This window comes from Rhynchophorus ferrugineus, unplaced genomic scaffold (genome assembly GCF_030347505.1).
Source record: "Rhynchophorus ferrugineus isolate W39M unplaced genomic scaffold, kcgeb_rfMv2 rfM6, whole genome shotgun sequence".
Taxonomy (NCBI): Eukaryota; Metazoa; Arthropoda; class Insecta; order Coleoptera; family Curculionidae; genus Rhynchophorus; species Rhynchophorus ferrugineus.
Window position 1 is genome coordinate 39,294,170 of NW_027472585.1, and position 27,154 is coordinate 39,321,323.

A 27,154-nucleotide genomic window follows, 5' to 3' on the forward strand; every position below is an offset into this window, starting at 1 on the left:
ATGAAACTGAAGCCGATTTTGAAGCAACGAACAAATCATGCTACAAAAATGGTATCGAAAAGTCCTTGAAGGGAATTATCTTGAATAAAAAAAAACTAATTTTGCCAAAAAAATGTATTTTACTATGGTAGGTTGGGGACTTTTCAATTGACCTGTTACATTAAGAAATTACAAGAGCTAAACTTAAGTTGAAGTTATTTGTTTAAGTATGTGTTACGACTACTTTATGAACAATTACTTTATGCTTATAATATTTTTGCAGGTATTACTTCTAAGACGAGGGCAGAATAAAAATGTGGGCTCACTGCTTTCGAAAAAACTCTTGAATCAACTCAAATAGGTCAATAGAGTCCTTAAACAAATTTTCATGATTTTATCGAAATTTTCGACAATTGACCTTCCAGAGCGTGGTGAATCTGTGAAATGGAAGTTACCGGAATAAAATAAATTAAACTAAACCAGCAGTTTATTGGCTATTACATCATCAGAGTCATAAACACCATCCGCATTTTCAGTCGCTTCGATTGTGTTTTCACCTTTATTGAAGAAAAACTTTAAAATAAACCATATTATCTCCTTACTGGTGTCCATCTTTGATGTAAGTTCAAACAAAACTGTGTCATCTACCCGCAAAACTGTTAATAAGTTGATTTATCAGCTTTATAATATGCAGACCGGAATTTTAATTCGAGATATAATTTATTGAAACCATCTATTAGAAAAAGAATTTATTTATTTTTATTCCCAATAAGGCATTTTAATTCCAACATGGACAATGGCTCAAATTTCAAAGCTAGGTACAAAGTTTTCAAATATCTTTTATATCAACTAATCAGATATTTGTGTATAATGTTATTGCTGAGTTGATGTGACCGAAAATCGGAAATCGTTCAGTGCAAAAGCCATTCAGTTTGCTTTTTAAGTACTAACCATAGCATATGAGATCTCTAGAACTAGAGATATTGCTAATAATTGCTTCTATGATGTAATGGTTAAAGATAACAACCTCCTAACGGAGGTCAAGGGTTCGATTCCTGGCGGGGACAATAACATTTTGTGGTTGTTTAGTAACAACATTTGTCAAATCACCTAGGCTAAGTAGCGCACCCCGGACTATATGCTTCTTATTTTCAAAATTAAATTATCTCTCAAAATTTTTGTTTTACTATTTTTTCCTCATACAGGCTGCACTTTTACTTGGCCTACCCGTTGTAATAATAAATAAAATAACTGCGTAATTTATTTAGTAAATATTTAACACTAAAAAGAGAAAAACAAAAAAATAGAACCCTTCACTTCTGAAAAATAAATAGTTCATTAACTCACCAAAAATTAAAATATAATCAAATTTATATATCAGGTCATTTCAAAATGTCTTCATGGAATATAATTTCAGACAATCGAAAATATAAGATCACTTACAAAAATACTATCTTTTGTTCTTAAATTATAGCTATTATGAGATGATCTCTCAAGCATTAGTCATTTCATAATCCCCACATTTGGAATGGAAGATATTCTATCATTGAATCAGATCGACATATTATTTAAATGATACGCGGAAAAAGTTTCAGCTAATCATGTCGACGAACTTTTTGTTCATAAAATAAACGCCCCGTTTACAAGCCAATAATCCCGAATATATTCAATTTAAATCGAATTGATAGATCGATTAAATTCGTCCGATTCCCTTAATCGCATTCTCGAAATCGAAACTATGCCCATAAAAGCCGAAATGCCGAAAGGAAAACTGTTCTAATTCCGGCATAAAACTACCGCGGCGCTAAAATCGACATCGCCCATCGGGAACCGGGCTCTTAGTGCGATTTAATTCCCTTTAATAAGAAAAGAAGCAATTTGTGTCAGCGTGTATTTTTCTGCTTCCACTTTTAATCTTCATTTAATCACGGCAGTCGTTCCATCGACACGCCCTTTGCACAGACTTCGCAAGGATTGCAACGGAATTTCCGGATAATACGGGCTACCTTTTTAGGTGCATTTAATTTATTAAACAACTATAAAAAATATAAGTCAAATATAGGTCTATGCATTTAGTTTTAAAGGACTGTTTTTAATTTGAAACTTTTTTTTTGAAAAATCCATACAATATATTTTAAACGTCTGGCTGCACACATCCATCACGCTCTTGACCAACGTAAAAAGCTTGGAGCAGTCCTCATGGACCTAACCAAAGCCTTCGACAAGGTCTGGCACAACGGTTTGATCGCAAAATGCGTGTGTTTTGGCCTCACAGAAGACATAACCACTCTCATCAAGTCCTATCTATTGGACATATTTTTCCAGGTCAAGATCAGGAAAATACTTTCAAGTCGAAAATAAATCAACGCTGGTGCTTTATTTCAGATTTGACGAGAAAACATCACATTGATGTCGCGTTTTACGCTGACGACATTACGTTCTTCACGGCCTCCAGGTTCGAGGTTAAAATTCAACATCGTTTACAGAAGCAGCTCGATCATGTGGTCAGGTGGTTCAAATTCCGGATTTTGCAAATCAACCCCTGAAACCCAGGCCATCATTTTCCATGAGAAGCCTTAAGCACTGCGTGTCTCGCAACTTAAGATCGAAACTGCAACAATTCCACGGCTGGATAACGTCACGTTCCTAGGTCTTCATTTCGACCGATGGTTCATAAATAAAATACATTTCCGTGAAAATGAATAAGGTATTATATTAATCGTCTAAGAGTTAGCCAAATATGGAGGACGCATTTCCGGTCAGAATTATATTTTTCAGGAAAACATTGCTCCTGTTCATACTGCGAAACTGGTTGTAGCGACCTTCAAATGTTTCGAATTTTCCGGCAATTCTCAGCAGCCCACAGATCTCCTAGAGGAATTTTATATACCTGAAGTTAGCACCCACGGTGAGGTGGCAACAAGTAGTACTGACAGAGGGTGGCAACCTAGGGTGGTGAAGCTAGGGTCTAACGCGACATCTTGAGATTTTCTCCGTTCGTGACTTTGAGAGTGATCAGACGTACCACCTATTCGCATCATCTGAAGGTAACTCTGCCACGTGCATTTCAACTTACTACATTGTGATTCTAGTTTTCTTTTAGTATACATTCTTTATATAATTACATTCTGTTCATATAATTTTCTTCATGGTATTTGTTATTCACTTGTATAAAAATAAAACTCCGTTACTCCCATATCTCTGACAAATAAATATTCGAAATATCTGCCTTTCTCTAACCGCACCTAATCCTTAAATAGTTAAAGACCAGTAAGATTACTAGAAGTAAGCTAGCATATAGTAAGTACTCAAATGGTAAGCCATTTAACAATATTAAACAACTAACAAATGCTATCCAGGATAAGTGGAGAAAGTTAGTTCAAGATTATGTTAAAATCTTATGTGGAACACCGGCAAAACTGATCCTAAAATTGTAAAAAAATAAATTACTAAAACTAAAACTGAAATGAAAACATAAAATATTAATTTTCTTATATATGTGCTATAGTTTCGTCGCTTAAAATATAACATTTATTTTTGTACGAAAAATTGGACACAAGCTTGGAAAATAAAAATGCAAACACCAATGAAATTAAATAATACTATCATTCCATATAGCAACAACGCTAAATATCTCGGAATGAATCTCGATACAAAACTTCGCTGGAAGGAACATATAAAGAACAAAAGAAAAGAACAGAATTAAAATATAGGAAAATGTAGTGGGTAATTGGAAGAAATTCACAATTATCAGTACATAATAAATTGTTATTATATATAAGCAAATACTGAAACCTATATGAACATACGGAGTTCAATTATGGGAACGTCCTGCAAAGAGTAACTTAAACAAATTACAAATTTTTCAGAACAAAGCCCTGAGAGGTATTGTGGGTGCACCGGAATACTACAGGACTGATAACCTACATCGAGACCTTCAGATACCCACAGTCAGTCAAGAAATCAAGAGAATAACAAGGGAACATGTGGAAAATGGAGTCTCCTGAGAATATTGAAGTATTACAGATATACCACCAGAACAGGACACAGACTCGAAAGGATCAAACCATCTGATCTTGTGTTGTGAGGTAGTGTATATAATGAAAAATACAGCAGTCACATGTACAAACATTATTTCACCAGAGACTGAGACAGGGCCGATGCGTCCCACTAGTTATATACCTAGAGTTAAATTTAGTATTATATGCAGATATCGATTTAAAAGATATTTTAAGTCAATCTAAACTTGTGCACTTCTAAACGCAGTGGCCTCTAAATGTCCTGTTTGCCACTGGGAAAGACCAAAACGGACAAGAATCAAGGAGAATAACGACGAGACCGTAAACGTTACCTGTGAACGCGGCAAGGGAGCGGAAAGAACGACCTGAACCTGGGCCCGTTTGATTTTATTAAATTTAATAAATGAGATTAATAAAAAATCCAATTTTTTGGTCCTTCGAGCGCCATTAGGCCGCATAAAAACGGCCGTCCCCCGTTATAAATGCGACGTTATGATGCATTAGGGCCGAGATAAAATAACCAATTTCTATTCTATTATCTGTCAAAATAGCCGACGGAAACGCGTATCACGAATCGGAGCGTCGGTTCGTGAAAATTACTTCTGAAACAAGACGGATGATTGTGCGCGCCTGTCATCGGCCAATGCCGGCGAGGGGATGGCCGTTTTTCGCCTCCGCAGCCCCATTCAAACGACGCCCGTTACCTCCGTATACGAAGGATCAGTTACTCTTCAACTTTTCTTAAAAAGAAAGATACAAATACAGATCTTAAATAGGTATTTACTTTTACCAGCGATCGTCCAGTAGTCGAAATTTGACCACGATTTATTAAGTTAATCGTGTTTCTCAGGATACCTTACTCCACAGTCATCTCTGGATTTAAAATAAATGTCTAATTATTACCAGTTACTACAATTGGTGCTTGATGGACAAACCTCATTAATGACTTGACTACTTCTAACAAAACAAGAATCATTTTCTTCTCTGTTCTTGTTATCATTAAATTTTAGCATATGTTGATGACCTATTCGATGTCGTTGAAAACGATGTGTTATAAATTTAGCATCTAACATTCCCACTATACATAACATTGATACTGTTTGGATTTTATTACTTTTACAAATATAACCTTACATTCTGCACCTACCCTCGTTCTTCCATATTTTAAAACCAATGAATGTTAAACCGCAAACATTTAATTATTATTACTATAGAGTTATTAATGTAACACAAACTCTAAATATCCGAGAGCACCGATCGACACGAAAAGAATGCAGGATGGAGCGCATGCGCCAAACCCGGAGATGACTGTGGAGTAACGTATCCTAGGTTTCTCTCACTATAGAATAAAGGGAATAACTTAAAATGACATGTTAATATTACTAAAATTTGTTAGGACAATATTTCCAATATAAGATCAAAAATATATTTGATATAATATTGATTAATTACATAATTAAATTATATAATTAAATAGCATTTAATTAAATTTAATTTCCTTTAAGTTTCATTATTGATTAATAAGGCATTGGTGGTTTGAAATTACTACACCACTGGATATTACAACAATAATATCATAAGTAAGATTATTGTCAGAAGAGTATCAACTTCAGACCATCAAATATAAGTATATATAGTTTATCCAAAGTAGCAGTGAACATTGAACTATAATGTTGAAATAAATTATATTTTTTTGATATTTTGTTTCATTATTTTATTTGCATTAGAATGTTGTAGTATATAAAAGCTAAAATGAACTAAATGTCACAGCTAAACCCGGCAGATTACGACGTTTTGACGTCTTAAATTGAGATGACTTGAGTTCACTGTTACTTTGCATAGACTAACAGATCAATTGAAAAGTCTCCGGCGCTACTAGAACTAACTTCATGTTTTTTAGTTAGCGCTAACCTTCAAAAGATGCGTGTATAAATTTGACGGCTCTCGGATTACCAGTTTTTGAATTATAGGACTTTGAGCGAAGCAACTTTTTTATTGTTATTGTGAAACATTTTTTTTATAACATCTTTATTAGATACGCGATACAATCGTAATTCTACTTTTCACTTATACTTGGATTAATTCACAAGCAATACGAGTGCAAGAAAATACATCAATATGTATTCCTCAATATTGTGAAAAAAATGGATAAAAAGGAATTTCGCGTGTTGATAAAATACTGCATTTTGAAGGGAAAAAATATAGTTGAACCAAAAACTTATCTTGATGCCAAGTTCACAGACATTGCCTCAGGAAAACCAACCGTCAAGGATTGATATGCTAAATTTAGACGTGGTGAAATGAGCACCGAAGACCGTGAACGCAGTAGACGCACAAAAGAGGTTGTTACCAACGAAATCAAAAAAAAATCCACAAAATGATTTTGAATGACCGTAACTTGAAATTGAATGAATTAGCAGACACTCTAAATATATCAACTGAACGTGTACATCATAGCATTCACGCATATTTGGGTATGAGAAAGCTCTGTGCAAAGTGGGTGCCGCCCGAGCTCACTTTTGACCACAAACAAAGAGAAGTTGATGATTCAGAGCAGTGTTTGAAGATGATCAGGAGTAATAAATCTAGATTTTTGCATCGATATGTGACAATGGATGAAACATGTCTCCATCATTTCACTCCAAAGTCCAATCGACAGTCATCCGAGTGGACTGCACACGATTAACTCGCGGCAAAAAGCAACAATTGTTTGACAAGGTTATGGCATCTGTATTTTGGGATGCGCATGGAATAATTTTCATTGACTACCTTAAAAAAGGAAGAACCATCAACAACGACTATTACATAGCGTTATTCGACCGTTTGAAAGACAAAATTGCCGAAAACCGGCCGCATTTGAAGAAAAATAAAGTGCTGCTTCACCAAGACAACGCATCTTGTCAGAAGTCCTGTTCTCAGATCTAAAAAGAATACTCGCTGGGATAAAATTTTCATCGAACGAAGAGGTGATCGCCGAAACTGAGGCCTATTTTGAAGCAAAAGACAAATTGTACTATAAATATGGTATCGAATTTTTGAAGGGACTTATGTTGAATAAAAGAAAGTAATATTGCCAAAAAATGTGTTTTAGTAGGTAGGCTGGGGACTTTTCAATTGACCTGTTATATAACTATTCCTTTCTTTCATAACTTATAATCATAAATATGAAATAATGAATAAAATAATTTTGAAATTGATATTCGACTTTAAGATTCATTTTAAAACAATAACGAACACAATTAGGTAATCTATTATTATAATTTTAAATGTATATTAAAGGCATGCATTTACAATAATTAAACGAACTTTGATAGCCTTGATTATACATCACTTTGTATGAAAAACGACTTTTTAATAGGAGAACCTTTGTTGGGTCTGATAGCATAATTATATTATTTTGTCCATCCACTATACAGAGATCAATTTTGTTTTTTTTTGTACTTTAATGTAAAATGTAATAAAAAAACTCATTCAATAAAAATTACCTTTACATTACGTGTTACCCAAATTCCAAATTCCAAATTCGGAACGCGTATCAGTCAGTCACCGACTGACGCTGTTGCTATTTTTCATCAAAGATGGTGTTACGCTGTCACTTCCGACGTGGCGATGGAGACAACAGCCAAACAGGCGTTAAAATTACTCAAGACGGCAGATTATTTCAACAGCGAGACGACATGGTGACGAAATTATATCGATAATATCATATCGATTCCAAAACACCAGCATATCATGTAGTTAGATATTCGTTTTTTTTTCGTCGTTTGGTATGGTAATATGCATGATTTGAATAAGAAATTTAGAAAAGCAGTAGTGGAGCATGTATACTTTGTTTTTTTATTACATTTACATTAATTTATTATATTATGATATAATAAATTTTGTAAAAGTAAATAATAATATCATCTTAACTATTATTATTAATATTTAATGAAAAATTTTGTTACTAGGCTCTACTAAAGGCCATTGGTTCTTACTTGGGTCTCTAGAATAATAATAATCCCATATTAAGTAACAAATTTCTGTGTTTTTTAGTTTTAATTACTTAAATTTCTATGCTATCTGAGTGTTATCCAAGAGATGAAATACTTCGGTTTTTACATGAGAATTTTATTTATTTCCCCAATGGCAATCCATATCTGAAGTACTAAGTGCTTGCGTATATTTTGACAGGCAATGCTTATTTATAAATATGCAAGGTATCAATATAAACAACTTAACCTAACTAATAAATGGCTTTGATATTTCGAACGATAATCACGGAACGCTCAAAATTGTATTTCCTTTGCTATCAAACATTTTGAAAAGCTTGTAGTGATGCTGCTCCATCATATCCGAATTCTCGGTACTGATTTCAACGATTTAAAAATAAAGATTTTGATGTCAATTACGAGGAACGACTTGGAAGACCAAATAAGGCATACGACAATGAAATGCTAGACTTTTCCGACGAAAACTCAGCTCGAGCTTTCAAGGAACTTCCAGGAAGTTAATAAATTCAAAAAGAGGTAAAACAACAACCACACGAATTGGCTGAAAATGTTATTACGAACCATTTCAACATCGTTCTAATTCATTGCTTGCCACATGAAAAGGAAAAGTTTTCTGTGGCGTATTGCAAATGGAGATTCAAATTGGAACACATGGAAGCAGCTACGATAATCTCAAGCAGAAAAGGTAGGATAACTGTAAATATGAACACCATACACATGACTTAATACTCACGTATAGTCTTACTGTGTATATGATGAGATCAGCAAGGTGTAATATGTTGTGAGCTGCTAAGACCGAATGTAACTATTGCAGACGTCTATTTCCGTCAATTTGATAAGTTGAAAACTTATTGTTGCAAGAGAATCAGCAATAACGTTTAATAGACGCTAAGTCACCCTCTTACGGGACAACTATCGACCATTCCTAGATTTGTGAAGGTTATACTGTTGCAGCTGGAACAGGAAGTAAAGTCGCATCCTATACACTCACCAGACATAACGCCTTCTAATTGCCATTTCATCTGATCGATGCAGCATGACTTGAAAAAATACGGTTTCGAAATTTTGAAGTGTGAAAATGGATCGACTACTGGATCTCTACTAAACCAACATTGTTCTTTCGACAAGTTATTCCCACATTGGAAAAGGTTATAGAGAACATTTTGATCAATATGTATTGGAACACATGGAAGCAGCTAATATATAATTTCTAATTATTTGCACAACCTCCCCATAACTGAAAATCATGAAACTTGATTTTAAAGGAGCAACATAATATGTTAACATAAGTACAGAATTGCCTCCAATACACTATCTTATGAAATATAAAGCAAGACTAAATAATTTAAATAGTGCTTTGCTTTTAATTCTGTATCTCTTTATCTTATATGACTGCTCTATGCAGCTTTACCAAGCTTAATCAGTAAACAAATTTTAAAAAACATTTAAAATATACAACATTGGGCAAACATCCCACTATATTGATTGACTATAACATTGCTATAACAAAGATAAGTAAGTTTGGTTTTCATAAAAAGTTTATTAAGTTAAATTAAATATCAGCAGAATGGTGACCGCGATTCGCTATGCAACTTTCAGTTCTTTTTAAGGCCTATTTCACGACATCCTGCAACATCTGAAGTTGAATTTCTTCAATTTCGTGACGAATATTGTCTTCAAGTTGTTAAATCGTTTGGGGCTCATTCACATTAACTTTTGATTTTTAAAAACCCCATAAAAAAAGTCTGGTGCTGTTAAATCCGGAGATCTGGTAGGTCATGCTAAATCGCCACTTCACAAAATTAGTCTTCGTGGAAAAAGTAATTCAATAATTGAATTGTTGAACGAGCTGTGTGTGCTGTGGCCTCGTCTTGCTGATTCCACATGTCTTCTAGTCCTTTCTCATCCATTTCTTGCACAAGAAAAATTCTAATCATGTCTTGGTACCGAATACCACACCATACAGTTGTTTTTAGTGGATGCAATGATGTTTCATGAATTAATTGAGGATTCTGTGTTCCCCAAAAGCAAGTGTTTTGTTTGATGACGTGGCTACTGGAAGAAAATAGGCATTATTAATAAATCTTATATTAAAATATTATATAAATCGATCATTATTAATTTCAATTTCACCAGACAGCCTCCGCATTGTATTATTGTACTCAACTCTTTTGACAGCAACTTTTAGACTAATTGAAATTTGTATAGGAACGTTTTCAAATCAGTTTTCAAAATTCGCCTTAAACTGCATGCAGGATTGTGTAACTGGGAACCACGTTCCCCGAGTTGATGTTTTTGAAGACTCTATCACACTATCGCGCACCATTTTCAGCGTTATGAGACGTCCGTTGTCTTCCATAACGAGGACTGTCTGTTGTCGGCCTGTCAAAAATTCGCATATAAACAATAAATTATTGTTTTGTGAGACACTGAACGATTAGGATATGTTTGACCCAATTTTGTCACTATTTTTGCTCGTTCTTCTGACGAATATTTATGCATAATAAAATTTGAACGTCTACACAACACAACGGTTAAAGATTTATCAAAATGGTAGCGGTACTTTTGCACTATCTATTATGATCGTTATATAAGCGATAAAAAATTAAAACCTCAAAAAAAATCTAAACTGACACACAAAAAATAAGTCTTCTTTCGGGAATCTTGATGTAGAAGCTCACAGTAGATTCCCTTAAGTTTATCGTTGTGTACTTTCAGAAACTGTTTCTGCGTCAGAGCAAAATCCTTCGGAAAATAATTCATTTTATTTTAACCTTAATATTATGGAACGCAACATATTTGTTCTGTATTTCATATAAACAAATAAATTTTACCTTTTATACAGTGTAAATACTGTAAACTATTTAACATGTGATGTAACATGTGACTAATATTAGTCGTTAAAGAGTGAAAACCCCGAAAATATTTAACGAGAATTTAAGTGAAAGGTTAAAACCGGATAAAATGTAATAGTTCGTACTGTTTTTACAACTTAATTACTTTCTATACAATATCTAGATGGCGTATTGGATGTTTAATTTGGTGTTTCACCAACGAGTTGACAAGTGGTCGCCTTATCGGAAGAATTAAATTTGTTTCGAGCTTTCCGCATCGAACCTTAATAACTTCCCCGCAACTATAGAGATGGAATGAGTAGAAAGGAGAGGAACTTTCGATATTTCATAATTTCTGTGATAGGAACGGCAATGCAGACGAATTGAAAACTTTCCAATAACGGTTCTCCGACTCCGTGTGGCTTCCTGATTCTCCATCGAATTTACCGTTGCTTTTCTTTGGGGATCTTTATTGCATCGTACTAATAAAACAATGTTGATTCTCGTAATAAATTCGTTACGGGCATAAAAATTCATTCGACGTATATAAGAGTCGTTCTTTCGCTGGAGCTATTGCTATTTATCATCAAAGACGGCGCTACGGTGTCATTTCCGGCGAGTCAATAAAGAGTGAAGCCAAAGAGGCGTTAAAATTACACGAAAGCGCCGTAATACTTGAAAGCGAGATGGCGTTGTGATGGGATTATTTTGCTAATATAATATCGATCCCAGTGGGTTGGCTAGATCTTGACTGTTGCTATTAAATTTTTAGCTTTAACGAAATATTCTGTATCTCAATTTCTTTAAATTATTTATTATAGCAATACAGTAAATTAACACTAAAAAACTATTTATTTTTATCCTATTTTGCTATGGTTTTAAAATAGCAAACTGCTTGTTCTACGATAGAAAATGTAAGCTTAACATCTGTCACTGTTTTCGATGTGCACTGAGTTTTACTAATAACTTAACTAGATGAAATTATTTTACCTCAATTTAATCTTCTAACTAAGCCATAAATATCTAAGAGCTGGAGAATCTCAACATTAACATGCTGATGGAGCCTCTCTGATAGTCACTGATAACGTTATCGGCAGTCTCTAGGTTGAGGTTCTTATACAGATTGTCATCACGAATGTATCATTTGGTATCCTCGCACCACCTTGTTTTTGAATTTTTGTATAATTGCTTTGACTGGAATAACCCCCAGAGTTGAACAATATAAGTCCCCAGTGGTTTAGCTAAATCTTGACTGTTGTTAGGGCCCAAAACTTGTTGGTAAAGTAAAAGATTATAATATACTGTTAAGGCTACTTACTGAATATACTGAGGTTCTTCATTTTTTTTTCTTAAAATATGGCTTCTACTTGAGATTTATATCAAGGATCATGCCAATAGAGTTATGTATTTCTAAATTTCCATACGGGACTACTTGTTGATTTATAATAAATACTGGGTTTTGCTTGATTTTTTTTCATCATTATGAAAATGACAACTAATAACTTCTTTTCTAATATGACAACTAATAACTTCTTTTCTAATTGTACGTTGTTACTCTCCCAAGTACTAAAACACAATTAAAACAATATTTTCAGAATTTATTTCGAAATACAACATTTAAATACAGGGCAGTGAATTACTTATTTGAATTTTGACTCTAGTCGTTCTATTCTTTCAAATATATTCCTTATATATGTATAATTGAACATTGTTCAAATTATAACCAATTTCCTGGAAATCATACACAAAGTTTTTCATAAAATTTCAAATCTGTTAGTCTCCCCTATAGTAGCTCAGGTACACAGGTAGAAAATGGTTAAGGTGCTCATTTAAGTTCTTATTCTCTATCTTTATGTTTTGTCATATCAATTATGCTACAAAGTACTATTAGTACAATTTTGACATTTATCTAAAGTAATTTTGAATTTATTTGACAAACAATTTCAAAAAATTCTAGCATTTGTTGACCTAAATTGTGATTCAGAACTTATACTAGCTACAAAGGTGATAGTTGCTTAATATAGTTGCATACTGCTAATAAACAAGTTAAGTATTTTAAATAAATTGGTTAATGAAGGACATGGCTATATGTCAAATGTATAAGATTTTTAGCAGTAATAATAACAATACGCAACTTCATATAATTACTTATAGTCTATCCAATGAAAGATCCAAAGCACGTCATAAAAATGTATGACGTCAGTACGTCGCAATGTTGCCGCATCTAATTAGACTTTTTCTTTAAAACATTTGCCGATTTATAATCTCTGATCATTATCACTAACGTTTTGAAGAACTTTGTAGATATTTGGCAACTGGATCGGCCAGTGCCAAATGAAATCGAATTTTATAGACTAATTTGGTTACATGTTCGGACCCATCGCGTAGCATTTTGTCTCTTTTACCTAGGATAAAATGGGAGGAAAAAATCTGTTCCAAGTTTGAAACGAATTTTGCAGTCTACAAACTGCATTTGGCAGTAAATTCGACGTCATCTCTGATGTGCATTGGCTGTTTTATCCGAAGAACAATATTAAAAGTATAATATAGTTAGTGAGTAATCTGTAACAAAATAATAAATTATTTTTAACGATATTTGAACTAAAATTAATTTATCTCGAAGTACAATTTGACTTCGTCGATCAAAACAATAACGGACATTTTTCAACGAGTTCTTTGTCATCAAATATCCACAATTCTACGCCGTTGGAGCAATTAAACTTGTGCGCGGACCGGCTACAAAGCATTCAATTGGGTTGGTTTTTGTCGCGATTAATAACGCTGCGTAAAAGTCACCCTATTTAATACAAAAGGGGCACAAATAAACAAAAAGCGAACGAACTTATAGATAACCCCGATACAAAACGATCGATATAGCCGAGCGTACTGACAAAAGAACAACGTCGAAAACTTAACCCAAATGTAACTTCGCAAAACAAAGACTTAACGACAACAAAACACGGTCGAATTTCGGGACAAAGTTTCGCTAAAGACACAACGGAAGAGATAACCGATCAGTCTTAGATAATCTACGCTGAAGACACAGAGAGAGAAAGAGACGCGAAAAAACACGAAGGAACCGCTTACATCAGGCAGAACGTTTTCAAAATAAACTCGAACCGAAGAAGAAAAAAAAACGAAATAAATTAGCGTCGGTTACGAACGACGATAAAATCCCGGCAATTTGTCGGCGAGAGAAGAAGTAAACCTCCGCCACCAGAAAATATAAATCGCATTAGACGCATAATCGCCGTCCAGATTACCGCAATTAAAAATTCTGTATTGAAGCCGGTGCACCAGGCGTTGGATTAGGCCACCACCGATGCAACTTTTAAATATCCAGACGGGATACTGCAATTTTTCAGATTCATTGAACCGTTTAGGGCTACAAGCCTGATGGAAAAGTTGTAAATTACTTTTTACTAAGGCTGAAGGTTTCAGACAGTGTAACGAGAAATGTTTTGAAAAATAATGATGTTGACTTGATTTATATATTTATATTTTATTCCTAAAAAGGGAGATATAATACCTTACAAAATATATCCAATATATCCAAAATATATATAGGAGGCGATAGGAGGAGGAGATTAAAAGATGTTCACTAATTTTTAATTATTTTTAACAAATTATTACTACTCGTTGGCGAAAACTGATAATTTGTCACTACAGTGATTTAAAACTAGGTACTTATCTAGGAAGGCCTATTAGCCCTTCTTAGTCTCTATTAAAATAAAATATTTTTAACAAAAAAATTGAACCGACTTCAAAAAATAAATAAGGAACTCACTAAAAATTGAAGAAATAATCAAACTCAGATTTTTAACACAAAAAAAAAACATTTTAAAATAAAATATGTACATAATAATCGTCGTAATAACTAAAAAAAATTAAACAAAAGCCTTATTTAACCTATCTACTACACGTATTTTATATTCTACTATATATACACAATTTAGCTTAATACCTACCTAAACCTATTTATTTATTTACAATATTATTTTAACTACTACCAACTAATTACTCTGAAGTCGGTGCCGAGCCCAAAAATATAAAAATAATAATATAATTTTGTGACATACAAAAAAAATTAATTACCAACAAAACGAATTTAAACTATATATAACTAATTGAGCTCAATTAAAACTATTTGGTATCAAGTGTATTAAAGATCATGCCTAGAAATGTACGATGATTTCTGTTTGTTATGGCTATTTCGCCCATATAAAGTGCACAAATCCTAAAGCACTTTCCTTTTTGTGCAAAAATATGTGTAAGTAGATTTACTTTGTGAGGAGAATAAACCATTTTCCAAAACCCAATTTGACATGGATTCAATGTATTTCTAAAGTAAAGATTCACTTGTGAGCTTGTGAGGCGAAAACAGAGCCACCCGAATGATAGAATGCAAAAAAGAAAATATGGATACAATTTACAGAAAGGATCGAAGCAAACAGTAAAAGAAACCAAAAACTTTTCTGAAAACTTTTAACGTAACAGGAAGGTTAATTGAAAAGTCTCCGGCCTGACACATAGATGGCGTTACTAGAATTAAATCCATATGGCTAATTAAAAAAATAATTAGCCCTAACCCTCAAAAGATGCATGTATAAATTTGACAGCTGTCGGATCATTATTTTGTGAATTATAGCATTGTGAGTGAAGCAACTTTTGTTATTGTGAAAAAAAAAATGGATAAAAAGGAATTTCTCGTGTTGATAAAATATTGCATTTTGAAGGGAAAAAATACAGTTGAAGCAAAAACTTGGTTTGATGCTGAGTTTGCGGACACTGCCCTAGGAAAACCAACCATCAACGATTGGTATGCTAAGTTTAGAAGTGGTGAAATGAGCACCGAAGACGGTGAACGCGTTGGAAGAGGTTATTACCGACGAAAACCTTTAAAAGATCCACAAAATTATTTTGAATGACTGTAAATTGAAACTGAATGAAATAGCAGACACTCTAATGATATCAACTGAACGTGTACATCATAGCATTCACGAATATTTGAGTGTGTTTGAAGTGAAGCGTTTGAAGATGATCAAGCGTAACAAACTCGAGTTTTTGCGTCGATATGTGACAATGGATGAAACAGGGCTCCATCAGTTCACTCCGAAGTCCAATCGACAGTCATCCAAGTGGGCTGCACACAATGAACCCGCTCCAAAGCGCGGGAAAACGCAACAGACGGCTGGCAAGGTTATGGTGTCTGTATTTTGGGATGCGCATAGAATAACTTTTATTTAGTATCTTCGAAAAGGAAAGACCATCAACAACGACTATTACATAGCGTTATTGGACCGTTGAAATCGTCGAAATCCCTGAAAAAGGGCAGCATTTGAAGATAAAGAAAGTGCTGCTTCACCAAGGCAATGCACCGTGACAAAAAACCATGAATTGGGCTTCGAATTGCTACCTCATTCACCGTATTCTCCAGATCTGCCCCCCCAGTGACTATTTCCTGTTCTCAGAGTTCAAAAAATGCTCGCTGGGAAGAAATTTTTGTGGAATGAAGAGGTGATCGACGAAACTGAGGCCTATTATGAAGCAATGGACAAATCGTACCAGCAAAATGGTATCGAAGAGGTGGAGGGTCGTTATAATTAATGTATCACCGTTGAAAGGAATTATATGGAATAAAAAAACTAATTTTGCCAAGAAAATATGTTTTACTATGATAGGCCGGGTACTTGTCAATTGACCTGTTAAAACATAAAAGATAAAAAAAGGGGACATAATAATTGGAGACGAAATTATGGAAGGAATACTTTCAAGAATTGCTTTGTCTGCAGCAAGCAATATCCGAAAAAATATACCGACCAATAAAATTAGATAAGGTGTGTCAAGATAACTGAGCATAGTTCTGGAATTATACGAGCAAATAACGAAAAATGCTTAAAATCAGCAGTAGATAAGTCGCTAGAAAAAGGTATTCTAAATGGATATCGAAATTGAGAGTAACAGAAGGCACAAAATGGAAATGAATGGCAAAATGACCAAAGTCATTAATAGAAAGGAATAATAAGTGTAACTTACATATCATACCTAACATTTGTTTGCGAGATGTCGGTATTGCAAAGAGTGATAAAAGTAGGATCGGAAACTAGATCAAGGATAGAGCAAATATGCACAGGATGAGAAGAAAGATCTCGGTGATTTTTAATCGTGCCTAGATTATATTGTTGCGGTAAGATAAGAAAATAAAATACACGTAGACACTCATACATATTTATTAATAACTTGCTACAAACCAATCTCCTGTTTGCTATCATATCTATCTAAATAATCTACCAGCTACTATAAATTTGAGGTAGAAAACTTAAAATAATAGAAAATAGTATAAAATAACAACAGCCTTCTAGATTTTCAGGTAAATATGTGAGATTTTACATTCAAAGATAATAATGCAGCAGTGAATGATTTTATCCACGACTTTGGCCTTTATAGGACAAGACATAATAATAATAATCATTAAAAGTATTCCTTTCTTTTATGAGCAATTAAATCACAGATGATTTTATTCACATAACAAACTTGCTGTAATTCATATAAACCAATTTAAGTCATCATCATTTAATCGCCATATAATTATATGAGCTTTTTTCTAGTCACTGCACACTTATGACATCTTTATTGTTCAAGTTAATGAGTTCAGAACAATTTTCTGTAATTATCGGCACTAATTAAACCCACATTAGTTAGTATTCAGCCTTTAATTATGAGTTATTTTATTCTTTATACAATTTGTTAATTAGAAAATTTATTAATAACTAATTATTGATAAGAAATATTACTCCTAATTAACTAAAATAAACATTTTGATTTATTATAGTTAATAAAATAGCCCTAGATTACAATGCGATACTATTAGAGACTTATCTACTACAGATTTTAGTCGAATTTCTACAATATATAATATAATGACTGCGCAGAAGTGAGTAGACCCTATATAGTTATTAGTCTCTTGTTGTTTATATTTTCATTTAAAATATATTTAAAAGGAGATAAAATTTGATGACAATATTTAAAAAAAGTTTCAATAGCAAAGTTTTAAATATTTTGTTGCAATTAATGTGATATGAAGCAAAGCACAAATATTTTTGCAGTTGTTTTAACGACCCTTGTTAATTTTCTGAGAGAAACGATGAGCGCAGCATAGGAATTCGTAATAAATTACGTTGCTATTAGGTTTTTCTCTGTTACGTTTTTAACGATTGAAACTGAAAAGGAAACAGACAAGTAAAAAAACAGATGCTGTAATACACAAAAACAATTTTAGAATATATATCTACTTGGAAACGATGCCGAATAAGTAAAATGAAAGGACGTGGGTAGTAAAAGACCCACCTAAGCGGATTTTCAATAAAACGAAAACTACTTTTCCATTACAACGGTGTAGTAACGGCGATTTTCCCGAAAGATATTTTTAGGTAGACCCCAATAATTGAAATCAGTAACGTCTTAACATTCCTGATTAACAATCTGGGGACGGTTCATAAAACCGAACGGGCACCGACACAAGAAAAACATAAAAGATAAAAAAATCATTAAAACCGATAATGTTCCATCGCTGGTGTTAATCTCTGCACTACATCAAAAATTAACGCCGCAATTTAGGGGCGACCTATGACCTTACTGTTTTGCGCCAACGCTAGTATACCGTTTTTAGACGGAATGATTCGGTTTAGCGCACGCGTAGAGTGAACTATGTTCACAATTTTTCTATGTATAGTAGGTATCTTGTTGTATATTCGGTGTATGTACAAAAAGAAAAAGCAAGACGTCGTTATTCATGGAAGATATTTCCAACTCTATTTAAAAATGAAGTGATCAAGCCAAACAATCCAAATTATCCAGATTAAAAATGCATGTGTAACTTGTTTAAAAATGCATGAGCATTGTTTTTTCTGGTAACAGTTCAATTGAAAAGTCCCCGGTCTGACACATAAATGGTGCTACTAGAATTAAATTCATATGTTTCTTTAATTAGCCCCCAAGCCTCAAACGATGCGTGTATAAATTAACAGCTGTCGGATTATTTTTTGTGAATCATAGCTTTGTGAGTGAAGCAACTTTTGTTATTGTGATAAAAAATGGATAAAAAGGAATTTCGCGTGTTGATAAAATATTTCTTCTTGGAGGGAAAATTACAGTTGAAGCAAAAATTTGTCTTGATCCGAGTTTCCAGACACTACCCTAGGAAAATCAACCATCAAGGATTGTTGTGTTAAGTTTAGACGTGGTGAAATGAGCACCGAAGACGATGAACGCAGAGGACGCCAAAAAGAGGTTGTTACTGACGAAACTTATTTTGAATGAACGTAACTTGAAATTGAATGAAATAGCAGACACTTTAAAGATATCAACTGAACGTGTACATCGTATCATTCACGAATATTTGGGTATGAGAAAGCTCTGGCAAAGTGGGTGCTGCGCGAGCTCACTTTTTACCAAAAACAACGACGAGTTGATGATTCGGAGCAGTGTTTGAACATGCTTAAGCGTAATAAACCCGAGTTTTTGCGTCGATATGTGACAATGGATGAAACGTGGCTCCATCATTTCATTCCGAAACCCAATCGACGGTCATCCGAGTGGACTGCACATGATAAACTCCCATTCAGAGCATGAGAAAACGCAACCGTCGGCCGTAAAGGTAATGACGTCTGTATTTTGAGATGCGCATGAAATCATTTTCATTAACTACCTTGAAAAAGGAAGGACAATCAACAGCGACTATTACATAGCGTTATTAGATCGTTTGAAATACGAAATCCGCGAAAAACGGCCGCATTTCGAGAAAAAGAAAGTGCTGCTTCACCAAGACAATGCACCGTGTCACAAGTGTGTCAAAACGATGGCAAAAACCCATGAATCGGGCTTCGCATTATTTCCTCATCCACCGTATTCTCTAGATCTGGCCTCCACCGACTATTTCCTGTTCTCAGATCTCTAAAGAATGCTCACTGGGAAGAAATTTTCGTTAAATGAAGAGGTGATCGCCGAAACTGAGGCCTATTTTGAAGCGAAGGACAAATCGTACTACAAAAATGGTATCGAAAAGTCGGAGGGTTGCTATAATCAGTATCACCCTTGAAGGGAATTATGTCGAATGAAAAAAAGAATGTTTACCATAAAAATGTGTTTTACTATGGTAGACCGGGGACTTTTCAATTTAATCGTTATGTATTGTATTCAATTATTTATATAGAGCAATTGTGTTCATATATATACGTATATTATTTTATTAAAGCAACACATAACAAAATGAAACAAAAAAAATGCATTCGTGGAAATATTACCCAGGGTTTAAACTCAAAATCCGTCTAAACGAGACGATGGCAGAGTTATACTGAAGGTAAATATGATTACATCACATGAAAAGTTTTAGCGCAAAGCCATTCAATATAGCGTAAAATTTTATTGTCCGTTAAAAAGATGTTTGCAAAGTACATTGCTGATTACACAGTAAACTTCATTATTTTGAAGGGATTCATTTACCTAAAGAAATCTGTTTTAAATAAGACACTAAATCAATTTTTTGGCTTAAGCCTACTTAAACAAGATATGTAGGATTTTCTTGGTTCTAATGCATGGAGTCAGAATATTCCAAATTATTATATACCTCCTTGATTTTACCATAATAAAGGCACAGCAGTAATTTTGACGTATTTCATACATTTAATTAAAACTGGTCTCAATATATTTTTATTTTCAACAAGTAAATAAAATATTAACAGGCACAGATTTAGTGTGCTTTCAGTATAAAGGAACATATAGATAGGAACTTCAATATATCTTATTTAAATTGACAGCACTAAATAAATATGAAAAAGAGTAAATGTATTTATATTTAGTTATTTTTTACCTATGTACCAGTATAAGAGAGATAATAGGTGATTGTACTACAAGTAATACTAAAGCTAATTTTTAATCTTATACACATTTATTGAAATTAACCGTCCATTCGTTTTAGGTTATGTATAATAAATAAATGTACGATGTGTCTACCAAAAGGTAAAATATATTAGTGGATTGATATATTTTAGTAATTACTTAGTTCTTTTAACATAGGTAACCTGTTGCTAGAATTTATTGAGAGCCAAAGCCGAAGATGAAAAGTTAGAGTAAGAGAAGAAGAAATTAGTTAGAATTTTTGAAGAATGCATGAATCGTGGAGAACAATACTTTGGAAAGGTCAGATTTACTAACAAGAATTGGCCAAAATCAAATAAACAAAACATATGACATTAACCCTCAAGGACATCCTAATGATCTAATGGTTACCTTTCTGAGATTGTGTAACACAATAAATTCTGAGTGTAACAAAAAAGGAAGAGAATATATTTTTATCCAAGAGCATAGGTAAATAAGTTATTGTTTTTCAAAAATAATAACTTATTGCAAGATGAAGCTCTGAGGTTCATGAATGGCATTTACGAATACATATATATAATAGCATGTAAAAAAATTTTTTCAAATTTTTGTAATACAATTTTATAATAAAATATGCCTTACTGTTTGAATATTTTCCAAATTTTATTTATTAGGTAAACGCAATTACAATACTTGGTGAAGTAACTATTAAAAGATGCATATAATTCCACTGTTAAATATGACATTTATTAAGATAATTACATCAAATTAATAACATTCATATGTAATACCATGCTAAGTCTTAATCACTTTCCTAGCACTTGGAAAGGGGCTCAAACCATTATGATTCTTAAACTTGGGAAAAATCAGAAGACGTCTCCTCTTATCGTCTTATAAGCCCGTTACCTGTGATCTCTGAACATTTCGAAAAACTATACATTAAGAAATATACTCAAATTAATTGCAGAGGAGATACATATTATTACGGGTCATCAATTTGGCTTCCGTAATAAAAAGGGAACTACACAAAAAATAAATACATTAGCCTACCAAATTAACAAAAACTTAAACGATAAGAAATATTGCTCCGTTGCATTCCTGGATATTTCTCAGGCCTTCGATAAGATGCGGTACACACTGCATGTTAAATTGAGAAAGCTTTTACCACATACGCACTTTCAACTGCTGATATCATACCTCAAAGACCATATCTATAGACCAAACCTATAGCCAATATATTCGGGTGTTCCGCAAGCAGTGTTATTTGCCTATTGTTATATCTATAGTAAACAGCTGACTTACCGATGTCAAGAAACACTACTGTTGCAACATATGCTAACGATACAGTGGTTTTATCATCACACGAGGATCCAACATCAGTCACAAGAAACCTCCAACTTCATCTTAACAAAGTCGAATTGTGGTTGAAAACCTGACGTATAAAACAAAAGAGACAAAATCTACCCATATAACATTCACCGTTTGTAGAAGAACATGTCCATGAGTAAAATTGAATAATCATAAACTTAAATATCTGGGAATATATTTTGATTGATGATTCACATGGAAAAACATATAGTGACAAAACGCAAGAATCTTGGGGTTAAACTAAACCAAATGTATTGGCTGATAGGGCGTAAATCTAATTTATCATTGGATAACAAGGTTTGATATTACGTAAACAACAAACTGATTCAGCGCGATATCCCCATAGAGTCCGTAACGAGTGTGATTCGGAGTGTTAGTGCGAAGTATACTGAAAGACTGTTAGTGCATCCTAATGCAATCGCCAAAAAGTTAAATGTGCGCGATGACAGTGAAGTGAGTAGGGTCAAACGCAAACTACCATACGAACTGATTAATAGACACATAAAGTGAGATTAAATAATCTCTAGAATAAGTTAGAATAAGTTAGGATAGACTTTCAAACAAGTTAGAATCGTATTTAGAATAAGATTTAGATTGTAAGTTGTACAGCAGATCACTTACTGAAATGATCTACTACATGTCAGGATAGTTATATTATATAACGGAAATCATGTAATAATACTTATTGCCCACGAGCAGATTATTGTCATATATGTTAGACTTTTAAATGGTACTATTTAATTTTAAATACGATGGCAATATATTATATATATATTATATACCTTTGCTAGTATTTAAACGATTTTTCAACTATTAGTTCAACTCAATTTTCAACAACAAAATCTATGCGTTTGCACAGCTGTATACATTATTATAAATAAATAAGAAAGCGCATGCGCTAAAGCAAATAATTCCATGTAACCATTATATGCTGAAAGATTCACGTTTTCCACACATTAAAGGATAAATTATCGGATGTCAGTGAACGTGAGAAAAATCTTATATAAATGCAAAAACACCAGAGCAGATCGTTGCCGTTAAATAAATAATTTTTATCGCCGAAAATGTAGCGCTCCTATAAATTCCCGTTCCCCTGAATATATTATACTTTGTTTCGCATTTCTCAGCTCCGATGCTGAAATAAAAGAAACCCATTAGGGTTTTAAATGCTCTTAAAGGGATAGGCCAGGTCGAATAAAGCCGTAAATCTCCGGGATTTTCCTATCGTTTCATAGGTTCTTATTGGGATGGCGTAGAAATCGTCAAGGTATCACAATGTTGTTTAAAAATGTTAAATTAATAGGTGTCATTGCTGCCTAAAATCTACATTATATTTTTTTTTTCTTAAACGCATATACTTCGATTTGATTCAGCTATATAGTAATACCTTTCTAATAGTATTCTACCAATAATATTAAAAAAAAAACAAAAAATAAATAAATAAAAAACAGCCCAAACTGGGACCAGCTCAGATTATTGAAAGTTATTGGGGATAATTTAAACCACAATATTATTTAATCTTAATAATATTATTTAGTCTTAATTTAATTTAATATTTATTAATTAATTAATTTAATAACAAATGATCAATTATTCCTGATGAGAACTCACCACGAATAATTATAAATAGAATAATATGATGCTAGTGATAGATGGATGTAGGAATATGTGAAAATGAAGTGAGTAAGAAAGTTAAGGAAAACCATATTGTCTAAGAAAGTGCGCTAACAAAAAAATTGAAAACTTTATAAAAACTTAAAATAGTGCTTTGAAAATTCATTTCAACGCTTTTAGTTCGTATCTACCGTTCTCCTAATTTCGTAGAACGTCAACAATTCGCACTAACACTCCGAATTACACTCGTTACGGACTCTATGGGGATATCTCAGCCAATACATTTGGTTTAGTTTAACCCCAAGCTGTTTGCGTTTTGTCGCTATATGTTTTTTCCATATCAAACGTTGATCAAAATGCATTCCCAGATATTTAACGTTGTCTGCTTACGGAAGTTCATGATTATTCAATTTTACTGAGGAACAAGTCCTTCTACAAAAGATGAATGTCAAATGGGTAGATTACGTCTCATTTGCTACGCCACGTTTTCAATAACAGTTCGGCTTTATTAAGATGAATTTGAAGGTTTCTTGTGGTTTAAAGTATCACAGTATCACAGTGTATTGGATACTTGAATATTTACAGATGGTAGAAGAGCGAAAACGAGAAAACCCCATCTTTGGAACCTTTGTAAAATTGCAAATTAAGTCGTCGTTAACTTGTCATGTCGTTAAATGCGAGTTATTCAGGTAATGTACAATAATGCCCCTATCTCCAATAATTATCGCCAATAACTGATGAGCTAAAACCTACCTTTTCTGATGATGAGCCAACAATGGACCATTTATGGACGGTATGTATGTAGAGTATGTGTGTATTATGTAGAGAAATAATGTTTCAACGACTTAACTTTCAGAGAGACCACCATGAGCATACATAGAAAGGCAATATTGAAAATATAGGAACGAAGTTCAAAAACCGATGCAAGATGAACAACACTTTTTGTTGGTAATGTTTATGAAAATTACACAAAAGAGCTCAAACAGAGTTCACAAAGAAAGAATCAGAGAAGAGGAGATAGGATTTAGACATCGGTATTATATTAAAGTAAATGTTTTAACAACTACACTATATTATATTATAATATTAGTACAATATAATCAAGCACATGTCATATATTTTATATTTTATAGACATAAAATAACAGTGGTACATGTTAACAATAAAAACGTTGAATAAAAAGCTTTAATAATGGTAATAAACAGTCAGCAACGACATAAATACGAACAAGCAACTAATTTATCCTAATAGTGGCCACAATTACCATTAATATAAAATCCTGAATCAAGTTGTAGAACAAAATAGACCAAGCGAAACGATAATATGCAAATTTGAATTGTCTGGTGACCAATGCCATTAAATAATGTCAATTAGAATGTACAAATTATGATATAGCATTAAAATGAGACTATTAACTTCTCGTTTCGATTTTCAACTTTATAGTCGAATATAAACACGATAAACAAAACATAAATATAGTTTCTTCGCGGCTCGCCTATCGTTTATTGGCTTTAGTTTATTAACGGTTGCTCAGCAATTATAAATACACTTCATTAAAAGAAGTAAAACACGTTTTAACACAAATAAGGCTTCAAATACATAATATAGACATTGTGTTATTCTATTAATTACTAGCAAACCGCCCCGGCTTCGCACGGGTGCAATGCTGATACTAAATTAAATACACTACAGAAAAAATATGAACGTTGTATATAAAAACATAGCGGCCTGCTCCGACTTTGCACGGGCATAAAATATATATGCCTATGTCACTCAATGAAAACATTATTAAAATCGATCCAGTATTTTTGGTTCATTCATTACTGCCCTTGGCCTGCACGCATTAAATTTGGAGTAAAACAATTCCTCTTCCCCTATACTTACTATGAAGATTTCCTGCTATCTTTGGAATATCTAAATTCATACAATTTTTATTACATTACACATTTTTAAACGCAAATTTTAAATTTGTAATATCTCCGAAAATATTTGTTTAATTTACATGCTGTAAGGAACCATATTGATCTATATTAATTGCACACTGTATTTAAGGTACTTAATTCGATAGGGATTAATGCCGTATTGCTTAAAATAGCTTCGTAAATAAGCCATTTTCTCACGTAAAAAGTAAACAATAAAAATGGTTAATGTGGGTTATCCCTAAAAGATAAACATATACCATCGCGGACTTTTTTGCCTAACCCTACGAGTTTGTTGAACTCTAACTCGTAGGGTTAGGCAGCGTTTTTGCTAATTGCTAAATAAGCCTAAAAAAATAGGTTAATTTACGACATCACGTTAGAAACCTCTAAAATTAGCAATGTTGCCTTAGTATATTATGCATGTATTATACATATAAACCTTCCTCTTGAATCACTCTATCTATTGAAAAAAACCGCATCAAAATCCGTTGCGTAGTTTTAAAGATTTAAGCGCACATAGGGATATAGGGACAGAAAAGGCGACTTTGTTTTATACTATGTAGTGATGATAAGTCTAATTAAATAATTACAGGACTACTTTCCAAACCGAAAATATAGGAGTGAAAACAAGGTAATTAAATTAAAGAAGTAAAATATATTCCAAAATGCTTTCCATTGGTTTTTCCATTGATATAAACATATAGTATTTATTGTATCATCTGACATAATATGATACGAAAAACCGTCCTATTTTTGTCATTAATTTAAGTTCATATTCTTAAAAATATGTTCTGATTCCTAACCCTCAACTCTTACTATACCCTATGTACTTATATCTTAACAAACCTTAATTCTTGTATCTTAAAACCATTATATTGGATACACAAATTAGTTTTTGCAAAATGTGATCGAAGTTATCGCAGTTTCACATCTTTAACGACAGATACTACACAATAAGGATATATACTTTCTCATAACGAAATTTTTGGAATTAATAAATAATTAATGTAACTCATAAAAGAATTTCTTCAAATAAGAGTGTATCCTATAATTGACGTACTTTGTTCAAAAGTCGAATGGAACAAAAAAAAAGGTTATTGTTGATAGATGGCAAAGCTATCGACGTCATCTTAAATAATCTACTTATTAAAAATATAATTAAGCTTTATGATAAGCTTTACTTTAACCATAAAATAAAGATCTATATGAGACTATCTTACATAAGAATATCAGTTAACACTTAAATGAAGCATTTTCAAGATACAAAAAATTATCTAATCTGACAATTATTATATTTAACAAACATGAAAAAAATCCAATAATGTACTTTTAATCGGAGTATATTCAAACCCTGATGATTTAAGTTATTAAATGATAATACATGTAAACTGAATGTCACATTCTGTCGTATTCTTGACTTTTTCATTCAACAAAACACAAATTTATATTTCTTCTTATTACCATGTGCTATTGAGGATATTCGAAGCAATTAATTACGTTTAAAAGTACTAACACTGAGAGATAGCTAACCTGAGAGATGGTTGAGAATT